General features: G+C 38.9%; 1 protein-coding gene and 1 long non-coding RNA gene across 38 annotated transcripts in view; one reads left to right on the top strand and one right to left on the bottom strand.

Moving 5' to 3' along the window:
- NRXN3 (neurexin 3) overlaps positions 1 to 22,459 on the bottom strand; it is a 1,742,415-nt gene that overhangs the window by 86,034 nt on the left and 1,633,922 nt on the right. The gene's annotated exons all lie outside the window — the stretch shown is intronic.
- Positions 1 to 22,459, top strand: part of LOC117975698 (uncharacterized) — a 582,695-nt gene that overhangs the window by 415,682 nt on the left and 144,554 nt on the right. The window contains exon 5 of the long non-coding RNA XR_008620934.2: positions 17,596 to 17,746. This is a non-coding gene — a long non-coding RNA (uncharacterized LOC117975698). The remainder of the gene's footprint in view (positions 1 to 17,595; positions 17,747 to 22,459) is intronic.

Genomic DNA, 22,459 nt, shown 5'->3' with positions numbered 1-22,459 from the left:
GTCTCACTCTATTGCCCAGGCTGGAGTGCAGTGGCATGATCTCAGCTCACTGCAACCTCCGCCTCCTGGGTTCAAGTGATTCTCCTGCCTCAGCCTCCTGAGTAGTTGGGATTACAGGCGTGCACCACCATGCCCAGTGAATTTTTTGTATTTTTAGTAGAGACAGGGTTTCACCATGCTGGCCGGGCTGGTCTCAAACTCCTGACCTCGTGATCCACCTGCCTCGGCCTCCCAAAGTGTTGGGATTACAGGCGTGAGCCACTGCGCCCAGCCTATGCTACCAGTCTTATATCAATTCAGCCAAACCTGTCTGACACACTGACTACATGCACATGCTTACTGGTTAAAGGGTGTATGTGCCAAATTGAAGTGGGGCAGTCACTAGAAAGGAAGTTTATAGAGAAGTTACAGTGCATAGAAAAGCCTAGATCTGGGATATGGTAGTTTTCAAGAGAAGGTCTCGTTTTTTTTTTTCTGTAAAATCTTGAGGTAGCTATAGTAAATAGTTAAACCACAAGTTTCCTGGGAGGACAGATGTGCTTCTGAATTCTATTGACCTTGGTGTGGAGCCTGTTAAATTTTTTTTTATATTGTCAATAAAATAAATATATTAAAATAATTTATATATCTCAACATTTGCTATACTAATGGAGTAGACACCCCACCCACAAAATTCTTATTTTACTGGCTTTGGACCAGACAAGCTATTTTGCTCAGTGAAAAACACTGAATTTTCCAGTGTTTGTAAATAAATAAATAACCTTCAAAATAAGAAATAGATAAAAAAAAATTCACATCCATCCATCCATCTCTTCATCAGTCTAAAAAGTAATTTTTGCCTTGTGATATACTTTTCCACTTCATCTTCTATATTACTTTAGGTTTACATGCCAGGTACTACTTTCAGCAAAGGAACTTTTTTTTTTTTAGAAAAATTCCAATACTTTGTTCAATTTCTTGCACTACAGTTTGAAACGCATTTTCAGTCTCCCATGGAATCTGCTCCCCAACTCAGATGGATTTTAGCTTTGCCTAAATCTCTCCCTATCCCAGGCTCCTTTTGTATTATGATTTGGAGCAAACCTTTTTAGAAAGACACCGAATCTATAGATGTTGCAAAGACAACTCAAATTTAAATCAGAAACAGAAACTGCCTTATAGTACATGTGCTTTTCTATTTTGTACTTTAAAGAAGGAGACAAAATAGTTTGCATCTTTTATCTGGTTAGAGTTCATAAGAGGCTAACAAAAATTAGGTTAAAGAACCAGCCATACTATTATTTATTATAGCCCCTGCCACAAGAGTCCATATACTACATCTCCAAAGATTACTCTCTCGTCTCCTGCTTACATTGCCTTCCTGACAAGAATAACCTTGCAGGTGGAGGTGTGGGAAGGGAAAGAGAGGGAGAAGGAGCCAGAAAGCAAGAGAACAAAAATGTAATTGCCTGCCTATCAGCCCCACTATCATAATTACTTTCAAACTCTGACATGGGTTGAATCAGATGAACAACCAAATCAATTTTTGCAGTTGGCGATCAGTGCATTCTTGGCTTGTAAATTAAAATGTCACTGCTGGAGTACAAAGTGATGCCACTCCTGGGCTCCCCAGTACATTGGGAAAAAAATTCAAGCTCCTTCCTTCGTGCCCTTCATGCTTTTCCTGCTCTGTCCCTTTTAGCCTCTAGCCACATTCTTTGTCTTCTCAGTTACCTAACAGTGTGGTCCAAGCATCTATGTCAAGGCAGAGGGTCCTTGACACTGCATAGTTCTATAGAGAGCTCAGTCCTCTACGTCAGAGAAGTGCATTAACTATAGGGCAATACAGAACAGCACACACTGACAACCTCCAATATATAATTTCCAGGAGGTAAAGGATGAGATAACCATGCCCACGGGGGAGGGAACCTGAAGGAATGGAAGAAGAAATCCTGATTTTGGAGAGTTTTGTTACTTGACTGCCATGTGATCACAGAGTCTTGTGGCCTCATTTAGGTAAATGAAGCATGGGTCACAAGCCATATTGGTCCATTGGAATCTTTAAAGCCTCAATTTGGTCAATATTTATTGAGAGCGCAGCCCTTGCCAGATACTATCTGCAGTAATGTAGGTACAAACCAACAATTCTACAGTCAAGGATTTCATAGTCTAGGAGGAAGAGAGAAATCATAAAATATAACCACAAAATGATTGATAAATGCTATTAAAGCAGAATAAATACATCACCATAGTAACAGTGGAGAGAAGTAATTAACTCAGAGAAAGCTGTAGTGGAAATGTGGCATTTTGATCTGGTCCTTGAAGGATGATGCCAACGTTTGTCTGCCATACTCCCACCCCATATTTCTAGAAATTTTGCTTATTTCTCCACTCACACTCATCCCATCACTCATTAATTCATTCCTTGGCTATTTATGAAGAACCTACTTTTTTTTAGGCTCCATGCTAGGATGTGGGGCTACAATGATGCCATAGCACAACCAGTTCTAGGACAAGTTATGTGAGGGTATTGTTTGATCCTTACCAAGTACAGCCTGGAAACAATTTAATCTGCACCTATGATAGATCTAGAACCAAGATGCCCAAAATCAGACAGAATCTTCAAACGTAGCCTTTCTACTTCAGCTCATAACATGAGAATCCTCTACAGAGTTGGCTAGAATGTCTACTTAGTGTCTCAGTACTGTCTCCTCACTTATAGCCTTCTGTCTCTCTGCTCCCCGCTTCTGACCTAGGGTGGTAAAATGGGCATCTAGAACTCTACCTCTGAAGTCCAGCAGATTGTAACCTTGGCTTACTCAATGAATTCCTACTGGATTCTGCTTTTTTTGTTTGTTTGTTTGTTTGTTTGTTTTTTCGGTTAGAGCCCAATCCTCTAGAGTCCAGGCACCTGATTTCAGTCTTATCCATCTTAGGCTGAATATCTTTCCCTATGAATAATTTAATCTTTCTCTGGCACTAAGAATCACGCCCCCCAATCCATATCCTACTACCCTAACTTGAAATTAGATGACTGCGAACAGTAATGCCTATCTGAATTGATTCTGGGTTTGGTGTAGATGTGGAGGTTTTCCAGGATACCTAGAATTATCCCCAGAGACAGAACCTCATTCAACTCTAGCATGAGTGCCAAAATATATAAACATGATTCTCACTGTTTTTATGTAACAAATATCTTCTGGTGATATTTAATACAAAACAGTACTATGCACATTCGTATATAAAAGCCAGCTAAATGTAGCTGGTTGTGACATTAATAGATCATAGAATTACGGTATGGTATTAATACATACCATAGTACCACCCCAGATCAATACTATCTTGCTCTTTTATATATTTCTTCTTTACTAGTAAGTCCAGGAGTAGAGAAGTAAAGTGTCTACGTCACCATTCCATTTAACAATTTCAGTGGTAGGAAAAGGAAACTAACTTGTTATATGTACACACACACACCTACACACACACACACTATATATATATCATACTTAATCCACTTCCTGTCCCTTTCAATAGTATGACATAAATCTGTCCCTTCCAGAATTTCACTAATTGCTCATCTCACGTATTTGCCCCATGTGTCATATAACAAAATAGAGAGCAAAGATTATCTAGTAAAATTTCAGCATCAGTCATCTACTTAGCACTGCCTGAATGCAGTTGATAAATAGAAAATAATATCTAGAATCTGGATGTGCACTATTATTTCCATAAAAAATAATCTTTTGGGCAGATATTTCTACCAGATAGCAAAGCATATGTGAAGGCCAGTCCATGGCGAGACTGAATATGCTTTTTCAGAGTCTGATAATGAATGCGAAGACATTCATTAATGGTCTGATTATGGGTTTCTGAATATAAACCAATGTCTAAAGTCCTAGAACTAGTTTAATCATTGTTCTTCCCTCTTTTATTCCTGCACATCTTCTCAGACTCCTAGGGAAATCTCAATGCATGAAAACACAAAGCCGTAAAGTACTTATATAGAAATGAGAGGGAAGTAATTTGCTTTTGGGTAAGCAAGGTCGCCATAAGCCTGGCAGAGTGCTGGATGATATTACCATGGACTTGCTCTTTCTATTTCAGTTTTCAAGGGATGTTTCAGGTACAGGAAATGCTGAGCAAATATAGCATTGTCACTTCAGATCATGAACATCCACCTGTGGGATTACAGACACTCAACAAACCCCAGTCAATATTGGGAAAGATCACAGTGATCAACATATAAACCAAATAACTAATCTTTTGGTTAGCATTTTATAACTTTCCTCTACTTGAAAGATTTTCATCATAAATCACGTACAGTTATTCAGGGGTTTCTCTTTCCCCAATCCTCTAGAACACATTCCTGCCAGCGAACAGTCTACTAGGGTTCTTTTGTATCTACCCACCCAATTGTCCCCAGTTAAGAGTGGGACACATATAAAGTATTTATTAATTAGTTTATTCATTTATACTTTCAACAAATATTTATTGAGCAACTACTTTATGTTAGGTCTATAACCTACTGGTGAGCAGAGAGAGAGGTTAAGAGAACAGATTCCAGATCCAGTCTGCCTGATTTCTGTATTTTTTTTTGTATTTTTATTTTTATTTTTTATTTTTATTTATTTATTTTTATTTTATTTATCATTATTATACTTTGTTTTAGGGTACCTGTGCACATTGTGCAGGTTAGTTACATATGTATACATGTGCCATGCTGGTGTGCTGCGCCCACTAACTCATCGTCTAGCATTAGGTATATATCCCAATGCTATCCCTCCCCCCTCCCCCCACCCCAAAACAGTCCCCAGAGTGTGATGTTCCCCTTCCTGTGTCCATGTGTGCTCATTGTTCAATTCCCACCTATGAGTGAGAATATGCGGTGTTTGGTTTTTTGTTCTTGTGATAGTTTACTGAGAATGATGATTTCCAATTTCATCCATGTGCCTACAAAGGACATGAACTCATCCTTTTTTATGGCTGCATAGTATTCCATGGTGTATATGTGCCACATTTTCTTAATCTGGTCGATCATTGGTGGACATTTGGGTTGGTTCCAAGTCTTTGTTCTTGTGAATAATGCCACAATAAACATAGGTGTGCATGTGTCTTTATAGCAGCATGATTTATAGTCCTTTGGGTATATACCCAGTAATGGGATGGCTGGGTCAAATGGTATTTCTAGTTCTAGATCCCTGAGGAATCGCCACACTGACTTCCACAATGGTTGAACTAGTTTACAGTCCCACCAACAGTGTAAAAGTGTTCCTATTTCTCCACATCTTCTCCAGCACCTGTTGTTTCCTGACTTTTTAATGATTGCCATTCTAACTGGTGTGAGATGGTATCTCATTGTGGTTTTGATTTGCATTTCTCTGATGGCCAGTGATGGTGAGCATTTTTTCATGTGTTTTTTGGCTGCATAAATGTCTTCTTTTGAGAAGTGTCTGTTCATGTCCTTTGCCCACTTTTTGATGGGGTTGTTTGTTGTTTTCTTGTAAATTTGTTTGAGTTCATTGTAGATTCTGGATATTAGCCCTTTGTCAGATGAGTAGGTTGTGAAAATTTTCTCCCATTTTGTAGGTTGCCTGTTCACTCTGATGGACGTTTCTTTTGCTGTGCAGAAGCTCTTTAGTTTAATTAGATCCCATTTGTCAATTTTGGCTTTTGTTGCCATTGCTTTTCGTGTTTTAGACATGAAGTCCTTGCCCATGCCTATGTCCTGAATGGTAATGCCTAGGTTTTCTTCCAGGGTTTTTATGGTTTTAGGTCTAACGTTTAAGACTCTAATCCATATTGAATTGATTTTTGTATAAGGTGTAAGGAAGGGATCCAGTTTGAGCTTTCTACATATGGCTAGCCAGTTTTCCCAGCACCATTTATTAAATAGGGAATCCTTTCCCCATTACCTGTTTTTCTCAGGTTTGTCAAAGATCAGATAGTTGTAGATATGCGGCATTATTTCTGAGGGCTCTGTTCTGTTCCATTGATCTATATCTCTGTTTTGGTACCAGTACCATGCTGTTTTGGTTACTGTAGCCTTGTAGTATAGTTTGAAGTCAGGTAGTGTGATGCCTCCAGCTTTGTTCTTTTGGCTTAGGATTGACTTGGCGATGCGGGCTCTTTTTTGGTTCCATATGAACTTTAAAGTAGTTTTTTCCAATTCTGTGAAGAAAGTCATTGGTAACTTGATGGGGATGGCATTGAATCTGTAAATTACCTTGGGCAGTATGGCCATTTTCACAATATTGATTCTTCCTACCCATGAGCATGGAATGTTCTTCCATTTGTTTGTATCCTCTTTTATTCCCTTGAGCAGTGGTTTGTAGTTCTCCTTGAAGAGGTCCTTCACATCCCTTGTAAGTTGGATTCCTAGGTATTTGATTCTCTTTGAAGCAATTGTGAATGGGAGTTCACTCATGATTTGGCTCTCTGTTTGTCTGTTGTTGGTGTATAAGAATGCTTGTGATTTTTGTACATTGATTTTGTATCCTGAGACTTTGCTGAATTTGCTTATCAGCTGAAGGAGATTTTGGGCTGAGACAATGGGGTTTTCTAGATATACAATCATGTCATCTGCAAACAGGGACAATTTGACTTCCTCTTTTCCTAATTGAATACCCTTTATTTCCTTCTCCTGCCTAATTGCCCTGGCTAGAACTTCCAACACTATGTTGAATAGGAGTGGTGAGAGAGGGCATCCCTGTCTTGTGCCAGTTTTCAAAGGGAATGCTTCCAGTTTTTGCCCATTCAGTATGATATTGGCTGTGGGTTTGTCATAGATAGCTCTTATTATTTTGAGATATGTCCCATCAATACCTAATTTATTGAGAGTTTTTAGCATGAAGGGTTGTTGAATTTTGTCAAAGGCCTTTTCTGCATCTATTGAGATAATCATGTGGTTTTTGTCTTTGGTTCTGTTTATATGCTGGATTACATTGATTGATTTGCATATATTGAACTAGCCTTGCATCCCAGGGATGAAGCCCACTTGATCATGGTGGATAAGCTTTTTGATGTGCTGCTGGATTCGGTTTGCCAGTATTTTACTGAGGATTCTTGCATCAATGTTCATCAAGGATATTGGTCTAAAATTCTCTTTTTTGTTTGTGTCTCTGCCCGGCTTTGGTATCAGGATGATGCTGGCCTCATAAAATGAGTTAGGGAGGATTCCCTCTTTTTCTATTGATTGGAATAGTTTCAGAAGGAATGGTACCAGTTCCTCCTTGTACCTCTGGTAGAATTCGGCTGTGAATCCATCTGGTCCTGGACTCTTTTTGCTTGGTAAGCTATTGATTATTGCCACAATTTCAGCTCCTCTTATTTGTCTATTCAGAGACTCAATTTCTTCCTGGTTTAGTCTTGGGAGAGTGTATGTTTCAAGGAATTTATCCATTTCTTCTAGATTTTCTAGTTTATTTGAGTAGAGGTGTTTGTAGTATTCTCTGATGGTAGTTTGTATTTCTGTGGGATCGGTGGTGATATCCTCTTTATCATTTTTTATTGCGTCTATTTGATTCTTCTCTCTTTTTCTCTTTATTAGTCTTGCTAGTGGTCTATCAATTTTGTTGATCCTTTCAAAAAACCAGCTCCTGGATTCGTTAATTTTTTGAAGGGTTTTTTGTATCTCTATTTCCTTCAGTTCTGCTCTGATTTTATTTATTTCTTGCCTTCTGCTAGCTTTTGAATGTGTTCGCTCTTGCTTTTCTAGTTCTTTTAATTGTGATGTTAGGTTGTCAATTTTGGATCTTTCCTGCTTTCTCTTGTGGGCATTTAGTGCCATAAATTTCCCTCTACACACTGCTTTGAATGTGTCCCAGAGATTCTAGTATTTTGTGTCTTTGTTCTCGTTGGTTTCAAAGAACATGTTTATTTCTGCCTTCATTTTGTTATGTACCCAGTAGTCATTCAGGAGCAAGTTGTTCAGTTTCCATGTAGTTGAGTGGTTTTGAGTGAGATTCTTAATCCTGAGTTCTAGTTTGATTGCACTGTGGTCTGAGAGATAGTTTGTTATAATTTCTGTTCTTTTACATTTGCTGAGGAGAGCTTTACTTCCAAGTATGTGGTCAATTTTGGAATAGGTGTGGTGTGGTGCTGAAAAAAATGTATAGTCTGTTGATTTGGGGTGGAGAGTTCTGGAGATGTCTATTAGGTCTGCTTGGTGCAGAGCTGAGTTCAATTCCTGGGTATCCTTGTTGACTTTCTGTCTCGTTGATCTGTCTAATGTTGACAGTGGGGTGTTAAAATCTCCCATTATTAATGTGTGGGAGTCTAAGTCTCTTTGTAGGTCACTCAGGACTTGCTTTATGAATCTGGCTGCTCCTGTATTGGGTGCATATATATTTAGGATAGTTAGCTCTTCTTGTTGAATTGATCCCTTTACCATTATGTAATGGCCTTCTTTGTCTCTTTTGATCTTTGTTGGTTTAAAGTCTCTTTTATCAGAGACTAGGATTGCAACCCCTGCCTTTTTTTGTTTTCCATTTGCTTGGTAGATCTTCCTCCATCCTTTTATTTTGAGCCTATGTGTGTCTCTGCATGTGAGATGGGTTTCCTGAATACGGCACACTGATGGGTCTTGACTCTTTATCCAATTTGCCAGTCTGTGTCTTTTAATTGGAGCATTTAATCCATTTACATTTAAAGTTAATATTGTTATGTGTGAATGTGATCCTGTCATTATGATGTTAGCTGGTTATTTTGCTCATTAGTTGATGCAGTTTCTTCCTAGTCTCGATGGTCTTTACATTTTGGCATGATTTTGCAGCGGCTGATATCGGTTGTTCCTTTCCATGTTAAGTGCTTCCTTCAGGAGCTCTTATAGGGCAGGCCTGGTGGTGACAAAATCTCTCAGCATTTGCTTGTCTGTAAAGTATTTTATTTCTAATTCACTTATGAAGCTTAGTTTGGCTGGATATGAGATTCTGATTCTAGGTTGAAAGTTCTTTTCTTTAAGAATGTTGAATATTGGCCCCCACTCTCTTCTGGCTTGTAGAGTTTCTGCCGAGAGATCTGCTGTTAGTCTGATGGGCTTCCCTTTGAGGGTAACCTGACCTTTCTCTCTGACTGCCCTTAACATTTTTTCCTTCATTTCAACTTTGGTGAATCTGACAATTATGTGTCTTGGTGTTGCTCTTCTCGAGGAGTATCTTTGTGGCGTTCTCTGTATTTCCTGAATCTGAATGTTGGCCTGCCTTGCTAGATTGGGGAAGTTCTCCTGGATAATATCCTGCAGAGTGTTTTCCAACTTGGTTCCATTCTCCTGGTCACTTTCAGGTATACCAATCAGACGTAGATTTGGTCTTTTCACATAGTCCCATATTTCTTGGAGGCTTTGCTCGTTTCTTTTTATTCTTTTTTCTCTAAACTTCCCTTCTTGCTCCATTTCATTCATTTCATCTTCCATTGCTGATACCCTTTCTTCCAGTTGATCACATCGGCTCCTGAGGCTTCTGCATTCTTCACGTAGTTCTCGAGCCTTGGTTTTCAGCTCCATCAGCTCCTTTAAGCACTTCTCTGTATTGGTTATTCTAGTTATACATTCTTCTAAATTTTTTTCAAAGTTTTCAACTTCTTTGCCTTTGGTTTGAATGTCCTCCCTTAGCTCAGAGTAATGTGATCGTCTGAAGCCTTATTCTCTCAGCTCGTCAAAGTCATTCTCTGTCCAGCTTTGTTCTGTTGCTGGTGAGGAACTGCATTCCTTTGGAGGAGGAGAGGCGCTCTGCTTTTAAGAGTTTCCAGTTTTTCTGCTCTGTATTTTCCCCATCTTTGTGGTTTTATCTACTTTTGGTCTTTGATGATGGTGATGTACAGATGGGTTTTTGGTGTTGATGTCCTTTCTGTTTGTTAGTTTTCCATCTAACAGACAGGACCCTCAGCTGCAGGTCTGTTGGAGTACCCGGCCATGTGAGATGTCAGTCTGCCCCTGCTGGGGGGTGCCTCCCAGTTAGGCTGCTCGGGGGTCAGGGGTCAGGGACCCACTTGAGGAGGCAGTCTGCCCGTTCTCAGATCTCCAGCTGCATGATAGGAGAACCACTGCTCTCTTCAAAGCTGTCAGACAGGGATACTTAAGTCTGCAGAGGTTACTGCCGTCTTTTTGTTTGTGTGTGCCCTGCCCCCAGAGGTGGAGCCTACAGAGGCAGGCAGGCCTCCTTGAGCTGTGGTGGGCTCCACCCATTTGGAGCTTCCCGGCTGCTTTGTTTACGTAAGCAAGCCTGGGCAATGGCAGGCACCCCTCCCCCAGCCTCGCTGCTGCCTTGCAGTTTGATCTCAGACTGCTGTGCTAGCAATCAGTGAGACTCCGTGGGCGTAGGACCCTCCGAGCCATGTGCAGGATATAATCTCCTGGTGCGCCGTTTTTTAAGCCTGTCGGAAAAGCACAGTATTCAGGTGGGAGTGACCCGATTTTCCAGGTGCCATCTGTCACCACTTTCTTTGACTAGGAAAGGGAATTCCCTGACCCCTTGCGCTTCCCGAGTGAGGCAATTCCTCGCCCTGCTTTGGCTCGCGCACGGTGCACGCACCCACTGACCTGCGCCCACTGTCTTGCACTCCTTAGTGAGATGAACCCGGTACCTCAGATGGAAATGCAGAAATCACTCACGGTGGGAGCTGTAGACAAGAGCTGTTCCTGTTCAGCCATCTTGGCTCCTCCCCCCTGATTTCTAATTCTAACTTCATCACCTATCAGCTGTGTAACTTTGGGTGACTTACTTTTTTTATTCCTCAGTGTTATCCGTTTAATAGGGACTGTTATGGGAATTAAGTGAATTAATACATATAATGTGTTTAGAACAGTATAGGACATATGATAAGTACCCCAACTGATGCTGGCTGATTTAATAATGATGGTATAGATGATGTTACTTATTAGGAAGAAAGGAACATTCATCACTTAATTACACAAATGTGTCACTGACAATTTATAGTACTGTAAAAGAGAAATGCATGAGGTTATGACAGCATATAAGTGAAAAATCTGACATGGTCAGGGAACTCAGGGAAGATTTCTCTGAGTAAAAAAATAACGTGAGTGCTGAGCAATAAGAACATTAATAAGCAAGAGTGGCAGGAAGAAAAGAGGATTTCATATAAACAGCACATGCAAAAGCCCTTTGTTGGAAGGCAGCAACATTTCCCATTAGTGAAATTAAAGTAAGGTCTGTAATATTGAAGCCCAGAGAATGGGCCCCAGTAGCGCTGGGAGGAAGAAGGCAGACCTAGTGAAGAATAAGACTACAGAGGCAGGAGACAGATTGTACTGGACCTTGTAGGCCATATTAAGGATTTTGTCTTCTCTAAGAGCAATGGGAAGTCATTGTAGTAATTTTTACACAAGAACAAGAATTTGCATTAATGTTCTGGCTCAAAGCTTATCAGGAAATATACCAAAAAACAAGTGAGCAAGTAGTGTCATAAGTATCACGGTGATCCAGGGGTCTCTGCCATCTACCACTTCCTGGTATGCTATTCGGCCTTATTTCTTGTTACTCCTCAGCTTGCAAACCCACTTCCAGCAAAGCCAGACTACTTGCAATTCCAAATGCACCATGTAGGTTCACCACTATATTCTGTGCATGTGGCAACCTCTGCCAACCATGCTCTTCTTCTTCCTGCCTGCCTGCTAACCCCTACTAGTCCTTTGTAGCTTGGCTTTAAGATCAGCCAATAACATGGTAAATACTCAAGAAATGTTTGACGCCAGCACAAATGAACTCATGTAAATTCTAACATAAATGTTTTAGACAGGCTCAGCTTTGCCAGAGCTAAGAAGATCTTTGTGAGATTACACATTCAAAACTACCAGGAAGGAAGCCAGCAAGCAGCTTCAACTTTTTAAATTGAATCCAATTCCCCAGAATGCAATGATGACAAGACCCCTTGGCCAGTGGTCGTAGGTAGCAGATTCAATGTGATTTCTCTTTATGTGAGAAGACTTGGCTCTTGCCACCATCTGATCATGGAAATTCAGCTCAGGAACAAGCTTTTTGAAAAAAGAAATAAGCATCTATTAGGGGTGTCAGATAACTCACTGATACATAAGATGCGGACAACCTTTGGCATGAATCGTTAGCCACATGACATGAAGCCATATTACTTCAGCCACTAGATAGAGTGGCAGCCACTATCCTTAGAGAAAAACCCATTCCTAGAGGCTGAGAGGCAAATCATATCACATAATGGCATGAAGTGGACACCATATGAAACCTTTTATCTAAACAAAATAATTAGACAAGCACACAGAGAAGTTATACTAGGATATTTGGTATAGGATATATTATATATAAAATGAAACATTAGAAACAGATCAAGTATTCAACAATAGGGGACTGGTTAAATGAGAATAACCAAAGAACATGTTCCTGAATACAGGTATGCTATATGTTAAAAAATTGATTAATTTTATATATGATGTTTAAAACCCATTTTTTTCTACCTTATACTGGAAACATCTTTACATGTCAATGCACATGTGTGGAGTTATTGTTGAAAGCAAACTGTATGAACATATAAGAACTGTTTTTTTACATACTTGGAGTTTACAAAACTTTTTGAAAGAAAAAAGAATGTAAAAAGTAGTGGAAGATTCCTTCTACTTCCTTACTGGTCATGTTAAACATATGGTCTCACACCGCCAGAGAAGATGAGTTCCTGGACAGAATAACCCTGCACGGGGCTCTCATATTTCATAAGCAGAGATTCATCCATATGGTCAATATTGAATGAGTACCATTTATTTACCTGGCACTATGTGATTTGCTAAAGATATTACAGTGAATGAGAGACAGGGTGATGAGCAAAGTAGCAAATAAATGAGCAATCTATTTAAATAGGGCACGGTGAAGGCATTGCTAGGCACATAGCCATTGTATCTGTCCCCTAATAGTGTCACAGAAGTTCCCACAAATGAGATATTACCACACAGCAAAGGGTTATTGCAAGAGCACATAAGCCAAACGAATGTAAAAGGTGCACTGTTGCATGTAGAATACAGGAAATGTTCAGTGAAGAGTAGAAAAAGAAAAGAAAAATTGTTCCATTGAAAGAGAACTGGGAGGATGTTTTATGCAGAGTTTGCAAGATTTGGATAGGCTACAAGTGAATTGCTTCAGGACGTTTCTATTTATTATACTCACCCATTGGTCTTTTCTCCTTCCTCCTACTGTATAAATCAGCAACACTATCTGATAGCTGAGCTTCTTATCCAGCTAGAAATAATCTTGTATTTTATGCAAGTCTGCCTAAATGTCAGTAGGGCAAAGCATGGAAGTTCCATTCAATTTGACAAATAATAAAATGGAAACACTAAGAAGAATTAGATAAGACCATTTGTCTGAAATGACTTGTAGTTGTGTGGTGTGCATGAATGTGCATGGATGTCTATGTAAATGTTGGAAGAAGATGTAGAAGTGGGCGAGACAAATTTAGAGCATATTTAATTGTTTAAAAATCAGAATATTAGTACCATAAAGGAGAAAAAAAATAGTCTAATGGTTCAGATCACAGCATTCCAAAAATGTCAAACAAAACAGTTTTCCAGACTTTAAAGGAATTAGCAGATGCACTAGGGTAAACACTGCCTTGAGAACAGGTCTGTGTAGGTGAATGGTTTTGCATGTTTTTTATCCCATTTTTTTGGCCTAGATAAAGTCATATAGCTAATTACTTTCCTCCAGAGCAGCCTGGCCATCAGCCTGCCAGTCAGATTTCTCTGCATAACAGTAACATGGAAGTGTATAAGGAAATGCTCTATGACTGGCAGTTTCCTTGCTTAAAGTTCAGAAAAAAAAATGAAGGAATAGAGTCTAGAAGAAAAGAAAGAAAACAGCACGGTTTATTAGGTGACCTTAAATGTAGCTGCAGTGGATTCCCTCCCTAGACATGGCCCCCATGCTAGAGCACTGAATAAAGGCATCAAACAAGATAAAACAATGTAAGGGCTCCCTCATTCTCTTGGTTCTCTACTCCTTATCAGCTGAGCTAATATTTACAATGCAATTATTGCTCCGAATGATTAAACACTCTTCCCTTTTCATATAGCTGATTTTCTTTTCAAAGGCTGAGTCACTCTTTGGGGAAAATCTTTTTCTCAGTGGATTCCCCTTCCCTTCCCTCAGCTTTACCTGGATGAAAACAAAGATTATAACATGGCTGCAATTGGTACTAAAGAAATAAGGTTGAAAATGAGGGCAGATGTTCCCTGTTCAACAGTGTTTTGAGGACTGAGAATAAGATCTTAACACCCCCCCACCAAAAGAAAAAAAAAACCAGTAACCTAATAATTTATTTACATATATAAAAAAGCTAAGTATCATTGGACAGGGTGAACTATTATTAAACAATGCCACATTTACAAAAGAGTTAATTTTTACTTTAGAAACAACATACCCTCCCTGTGTGTAGCTAAATGTTATTTCTTCATTTTCAGAAAAAGCACAATAAAAGTTAAATAAATTGTTTAAAGCAAATGAAGTCTTTACATGGAAATGAGGATTCCAAATTTACTTCCTCCTAGCTGCCATTGCTATGATCTGAATGTGTGTGCCCCACCCCGCCACCCAAATTTATATATTGAAAGCTAATCACCAGTGTAATGGTATCAGGAGGTGGAGTTTTGGGGAAGTGATTAGGTCATGATGGCAGAGACCTCATAAGTGGGATTAATTCTCTTGAAAAACTGGTCGCAGAAAGACCCCTTGTCCTTTCCATCATGTAAGGACATAACTGGAAGTCGCCATCTATGAACCAGGAAGCAAGCTCTCACCAGACATCAAATCTGCCAGCATCTTGATCTCAGACTCCCCAGCCCCCAGATCTGTGACAAATACATTTCTGTTGTTTATAATGTACCTAACTTTGTGGCATTTTGTTAGAGCACCCTAAACGGACTAAGATAGCTATCTGCCTTTGAAACTCACTGTCATCATGAATGGCATTAGTCAGTTTTATGCAACCTGTCTTTAAAAACAATTGATCCAGCAATCCCATTACTGGGTATATACCCAAAGGATTATAAATCATTCTACTATAAAGACACATGCACACGTATGTATAAATCATTCTACTATAAAGACACATGCACATGTATGTCTATTGCAGCACTATTCACAACAGCAAAGACTTGGAACCAATCCAAATGCCGATCAGTGATAGACTGGATAAAGAAAATGTGGCACGTATGCACCATGGAATACTATGCAACCATAAAAAAGGATGAGTTCATGTCCTTTGCAGGGACATGGATGAAGCTGGAAACCATCATTTTCAGCAAACTAACACAGGAACAGAAAACCAAACACCACATGTTCTCACTCATAAGTGGGAGTTGAACAATGAGAACACATGGACACAGGGAGGGGGGAACATCACATACCAGGGCCTGTCAGGGGGTGGGAGGCTAGGGGAGGGATAGCATTAGGAAAAATACCTAATGTAGGTGACAGGTTGGTGAGTGCAGCAAACTACCATGGCACGTGTATACCTATGTAACAAACCTGCATGTTCTCCACATGTACCCCAGGACTTAAAGTATAATTTTTAAAAAATTGAAGAAAAGAAAAAACAGATGTTCATTTAACTCTCCATGAAAATGTTTGTATGATACTATCACTTTGCATCTCTCTTAAGTAATGGTGATAATGAGAAGATGAAAAATAGCCAGTACAACTTACTGGGTTTTTCTTTGTAACAGGCATTGCACGAAACCAATAACCATGGATTGCCACATTTAATCCTCACAACAATTCTATACGGCCAGTTCTATTATTAGATCTTCCTTTTACGAACAAGAAAATAAGACTTACAGAAGCCAAACATATTGATAAGAAAATGGAGTTAATAAGTGATGGACATATGAACTCAGTCTTGCTAACATCAGAGCATCAACATTTAACTCATTGGCAATTTTACCTTTTAAGAAAAAAAGTTTATTAAATTGAAAAAAAAAAGTGAAGCCAGGAAATCTCTGAAAGCTTTGGGTCATACCCACAGATTAGCCATTTTATAATACCTTTACATTTCAAGCAACCTTCTTTCTTCAGTTCAACATCTGCTTCGACACACTTTCTAACTACTTGAACATGCGAGTGCAGCATTTCATAAATCAGATTATGTGCAAAACTAATTCAATCACTTATTGGAAAGAGTTAATGCACTAATTTTCTTACAAGGAATATACTGCCATAACCTGCTTGATTTCATAGTGCTAGCAATTTTTCTAATATTGTCTTATGAAGTCACCCAGACTGATTCCTCCAGAGTATGGTAGAAGTAAGAATTATAATATGCTGAGATACAGAACTCCATAAAGGCAGTTTTGAGGCTTCCCCCTAACCTTGTTTCCAATATAAAATCAGCATTCCCCTAGACATCTTACACAAATCAATTCAGGATGCAAATTCTTGACTTTGTGAATTTATAGTCACCCAAGAGTGACTGCTACAAGCAAATGCTTATGTTGAGTGCAGGGTCAGGAATAAGTTAATGTTTCTCTCAAGTTTATGGCTTCAAAGGCACAAAAATGTCTGATAGATAAGACATCCTCTTCCTTTTAATACTGGCCTTTAGCCAGAACACATGAAAAGTTAAAGATTTTCCTTTTGTATATGAGTAGATTTAGCTTCTTAATACACATAATCAAAATATAAATTATTTGATTCAAAACTGGACACTACTGCTGAATTGAGAATACTTCTAGTGAGATATATATATATATTTTTTTTTTTTTTGAGACAGAGTCTCGCTTTGTTGCCAGGCTGGAGTGCAGTGGTGCCATCTTGGCAAGTTCCGCCTCCCGGGTTCACGCCATTCTCCTGCCTCAGCCTCCCGAGTAGCTGAGACTACAGGCGCCCGCCACCACGCCCAGCTAATTTTTGTATTTTTAGTAGATACTGGGTTCACCATGTTGGCCAGGATGAGATCCAGTTCTACAGAAGATAAGATTTCAAAGAAATCCACCTACTGTTGGTCAGACAGCCATGGCCTAAGGAGAAAGGTTTCAGAGTATAACAGATGTTTGGAAAAAAATAGAATGCAGTTCTCTTCTCTATTGACCAAACAATTTGTGTCATATTTGAGGGAACAACATTCTTCACACCCAGCTATGATGAAGGATCATTGCGTTGAACTGAGCTTTAAGTTCGCTGCTTCCTTATCAGATAATACAATACAGAAAGCCAAAGGAAGAGGAGCCGTCGGATGACAAAATGCTTCTTAGTTACTGTTGACTCAAAAGCTAAGGTCAACAACAGAAGACAAATATTAAATATATAAAAATATATTAAATCTTTTTTTGCATTATCTGTCACTGTTCTATTACATCTCCAGAGGGCGGGATCTCTCTTGGCCATCTCAACTCCTCTGTCCCCTTCCTCATGATCACTTCACAAAGTATTAAAATGTGTTCTTTTTCTCTATTGGATAGAGCTCATTTGTTATTCACATAATTATGGAAAAGGGTTATGAAGTGAATCCATCCTCAGGCCACCCTCAGTAACCATGGGCAGGGGGGCAGGCAGATGTAAATCCAAGGCTACTGAGCTGAGGTGATGCCTCGCAGCCAGAGGTTTGCAGGCATACCCACAGAAATCTTTGTGCTCTTCTAATTTGCGGTAGGTGCACTTTGTCAGCATCGTGATAACCCAGAAGAGAACACGTGTAGATGGCCTCTATGAAGCTCTTTTGCTTGTTAGCAGCTGGTCAAAATTAGCAGAAATGGAAGGAAGCGAACTCAACCAACAAAAGAGAACTGAGCGATTCATCCCGGGTAAGGCTTTTTCTTTGCATTTTAAAACAAATCTATTTTGTTTCAAGATTCCCCTTGCTGTTTGTGAAAAAATTTTGTTTTTTAGTTATGTACTGTTTGAATATTTTTTCTCCTTATTTTTCTCTTCCACTTTTTTCTTCTTGTCTTTGTAACTTCTTTCCTTTAAAGAGAATACCACGGGCCAAACAGCTGCGTTATTTCTCCCAGAGGCTTAAAAAAAAAAAAGGTTAAGTTATCCACACTTACACTCTAGGCCTTTGAATTAGAAATAAGAATTATTATATTTTTAAATCTCAGGGAATATAACTGATATTTGTATTAGGAGGTTCTGGGTCCCTCTTTTAGTTAGTTACCACTCCATTTTTAAAGATAAATGTTCTCAGATTTCCTAACTATCACTGGGTCTTAATTAGCTCGCCACGCTTCTTTCTAATGAGAAGTATTATGCCATGGTTGGATATAACCCCACTTTATTTTTGCCCTATTAATAACTGTTTGTCTTTTTTACCTTGGACAAGTGTATTTTATGTGCTGATGTACTCGGTTGGAAATTTACACACATGCACACACGGTATATATATGTATTTGAAAGCTGTAGGCAGAGGGTAATTTCCCAGTAGACCAACTACAGGAATCGTCTTGCTTGAGTTCTAATATGCATCTTAGTCATGTAACACAGAATTCATTTTCCTGATCCTATTCTTATGTCAAATTCAGAAGCTAAAAATATTCATACAGACTGATCTTGTCTTCCCACGTGACCCCCATTCAAATGTCATATAGATATATTTTGATCTGACTTCCATTGCCAGATAAACAGCACAGATTTTCTTTCTTCCAAAAAAATGAATTTCTTATGTGTGTTTCTTCCTAATCAAGACATTCTATTCCATCCTGAGAATAATCCATATTATTCTTATGATAACTTTATTACCAAGCTTGGGTAAAAACTTTATGTCAGGAATAGCAGATATTTGCTTTGAAGTAACAGTCTAAATTATTTCTGAAATTAAATACTTTACTAGAAATATGACTTCAAGTTTTTCCTTCGAATGTCACATAATAAAGCAATTGTCATTAGAAGTAGAAATAAGACTTCTAGGAGGAATTTGCTCTCCTTGATGAGACTGAAAGAAGATAGCTTTTTTTAGTTGCTCAAATAAAAGATTTTATAGAAGTATATGTAAGGTATTTTTTTTATTTACTCTGAATACTCCTAGGACCAATAATTGAAGAAAACAAGGTTTACATTTCATTGGGCTTTTTTTCTTGTAAAAACAGCAGAGAAAGAATACTGTCAATAGTGAAAGACAGGTCTATCAACGTGTGCACTGTCAGTAATGAAGTATTCTTTGGCTATTTCTGGGTATCAGCAGTTGGTCTTCTTAAGCCTTAGCCACTTCTTATTAAAAAGTATGTTTACTACCCAGTTATAACAAGAAGTTCTGACTTGAAAGAGAAATTGGCCTCCTTAACTTCTTACTGTCAGGGAGAACTGAAACTACTAGATGGTTTTGCCAAACCTCAAAATATTTGATCTTGCCACTACCTAAAAAAATCTTATTACACTGTATCACCAACTTTGTCTCCCACCCCCTGCAATGTCTTTTCCTCCAAGAGCCGATTTCTGTAATACTGAAAATGTTTAGTAGAATAAGAGGATATTAAGACAAACAAAAAATTAAAGATAATTTTGTCCAATTTCTCTCTTCCAAGGATGAGAAAGCTGAGTCTCTTGCAGTTTAAATGACTTCTCTGGGCAGTTGTTACTTGGCAACCCATGCTAGAAAACCAAACCTTGAGGGGTAAAAAGGGTTTTGAATAATGCCTGTGTGGTTGGACAACAGTCCCGTTAAGGTTTCTTGCAAAGATGAGTGTGTATAATCAGTTTACTTTCTACTGAGCCACACTATCTCTGGTTCTCTTTGGATTTCTGACACCGTTGAACACGTCCTGGACCTAACTGGGCATTTGTTTGGAGATATAGTATCTGTGTGCAGTTCACCCTTTTTTGTCCTTTAGGAATTTAATAGTTTGGATATTTGTCCCCTCCAGATCTCATGTTGAAATGTGACCCCCAATGTTGGAGGTAGGGCCTAGTAGGAGGTGTTTGGTCATGGGGCAGATCCCGCATGAATGGCTTGGTGCCTTCCTCGAGGTGTAATGAGTGAGTTCTTTTATTTTCATGAAATCTGATTGTTAAAAACTGCCTGAACCTCCTATCCTCTCTCTTGCTCTCCCTCTCTCTCCATGAGATCTCTACACATAGCTCTCCTTCCCCTTCTGCCATGAGTGAAAGCTTCCTAGGGGCAGCACCAGAAGGAGATGCTGGTGCCATGCTTCTTGCGCAGGCTGCAAAACTATGAGCCCTAATAAACCTCTTTTCTTTGTAAATTACTCAGTCTCACATGTTTCTTTATAGCAACGCAAAACAAAGACAGGAAGCCAAAAATACATATAAAGGGAATAAGAGGGAATTAGAAATCAACCTGCCGACCAAAAATGAAGACAATTTGTTAAACTTGCTCCATGAAGGTAAATCTATTTTGTTCCACAGGACTTAGTTTCCTGTAAAAAACAAAAATAAACAAAAAAACTAGCAAATTCCCTTAAGGTCAGTTCACAACACACTCTACTTTAATGGATAATGTATATTTAATGGAGGGGAAAAAAGTATATTTCTTATTGTCCAAAGGCTTAAAAAAGTTTTGTGAGATGACAACAGAAAAAAGTTAATGTGGCTTCTTTTGCTTTCACCTGATATTCACCTTTTGATGATAGGATGGTCTCTCGCATGATAGGCCTCTCCACGGGATCCTAAACTTAATAGTATCTAAAAAGTTGAGAGTGATTTAACAAACTGTTGGATTTTAATCCTTCATCTCACATAAGAAGAAATCAAGGTCCTGAAAGGTCATGTCCAAGGTCATACTACAGCTTAGCGGCAGACCTAGGCAGGAACTCAGGAGTCCTAACTTCTAGGCTAGCATTCTTCCCACTGCATCATGCTGTACCTATTTTGAAACTAGATGGATGATACCAAATGCTTCACAGAATTTTGAAATTGCTGATACAAACATACACATATGCTTTGGATTAAAACAGGAGAAGAAAAAGAGCAGAGCTAATTAAAACTGCAGGGAGAATTTATAATAATTTCACCAGATATAATATCACCATTAATTTTGCTTGGTCTTCTCAATAATATCAGGAAACCCATCAGTGATTAGACAATGCCCCTGCTTCTGTTTGGGCTTTTCTGCAAGATGGGACCATCATCAGGATGATGATAACAGTACCAAGGTGGTCTTATTTCCCCCTAGTTGTTCTGACATCAATGCACCCATCAAGAGCAAACATGTTGCATCTCTTTTGTGTCCTCATTTTACAACTATCTTTATTTGCTTTCCATCTGAATATGTTGTTGCTAATCTGAGAGCAGGAGAGAGCCCCTGAAGAAAACTAATTTGCACACAGCTGCAATTAATCAGACGGCTTGGAGAGGTGTAGTGAACCCAAATGTCCTCTTGAAATGGGAAGCTTAAGTACCAGTAGGGCTTTGTGGGGACCAAGCTCGCCTGATTCTGAAGGTGAAGCTAGACCTCAGAGCATGAGGAATAACGACTAATTTGGCGTTCCAACAAGGCCACAGCCTTCAGAGTGTACATTTCATGTGAATCCTTCGCCAAGGAATACAGCAGAGGCACAAAACATCTGCTGACCACTCACAAAAGCAAGGATTGTCGGAAAACATTCTATTCTTTGTTTTCCTTCCCCAACTAGCTGAACTTTCGGGTTCCCAGTAGTAAAGCCAGTTTTTACATTTAGTTTCATTCTCAGATCTCCTGGGTGAGTGGGCTTATAGATTTTGGTCAGAGGGATGGATAACTCAAGACCAAAATTCTCTAGGCAAAATATTCACTTATTGGGAGCACTTTGACTGGATGCTTTTTTGAAATGGATAATTTGACTGGTATAAGAAAGTTAGATTGGAAAACTCCCTGTTACTGGCATTTTCTGCTTTGGCACAGGCTGGAAAACAGCACTTTGGGGCAGAATATTAATATTTAGTTCTCTGGTTGGAATTGGTACATGCTGATGTGACAAAAGCTATAAAAGAAGAGCACATTTTTCAAATATATATTTAATGGTAAAAAGACAAGTTAAGTTTCATATCCATATTCAATTGATTTTTATTTTATTCAGATGTTTCAACTGGCCCCAGAAAGAAAGATCCTCTCTAAAAGCAAAATAATCACGCTTCAGAGCTAGAAAAGAAAAACTTTTTATAAATGACTCAAAGGCAAGATGACCCATTTCTGATTTATATGATGATATGAACCCAGAGTGGGAGAGGAAGAAGGAAAGTGTATCTGAGTATGTTTGAGAATTAAATGCCAAAAATCAGACACTTCTATATTTTGTGAGGAAATCATGGTTTACTATGATTTTCAGAAAAGTCATCAATAGTTCATTTAACGTGGCTCTGGGTACTTCGTTCCCTAGTATGTGTTCCAGACTCATGCCTGCCAGTTATGTTTTCAGATTGAAGCAGAGCTATGATGATTTTCCAGGGGCTATTAAAGTCCCTACAAGAGAATTACCAAAATAAAGATAGAGGTAAGAGATTTTCCGGAGGTAGAAGCCAGAAAGCAAATGAAAATTACTTACTTTTCAATTATAAGAGTGGGGACTGACCATTGTTTAAAGATA

The sequence above is a fragment of the Pan paniscus genome, chromosome 15 (assembly GCF_029289425.2).
Source record: "Pan paniscus chromosome 15, NHGRI_mPanPan1-v2.0_pri, whole genome shotgun sequence".
NCBI classification, from domain to species: Eukaryota; Metazoa; Chordata; class Mammalia; order Primates; family Hominidae; genus Pan; species Pan paniscus.
Note: the sequence above shows the minus strand (reverse complement) of the source record. Positions and strands in the feature narration are given on the sequence as shown.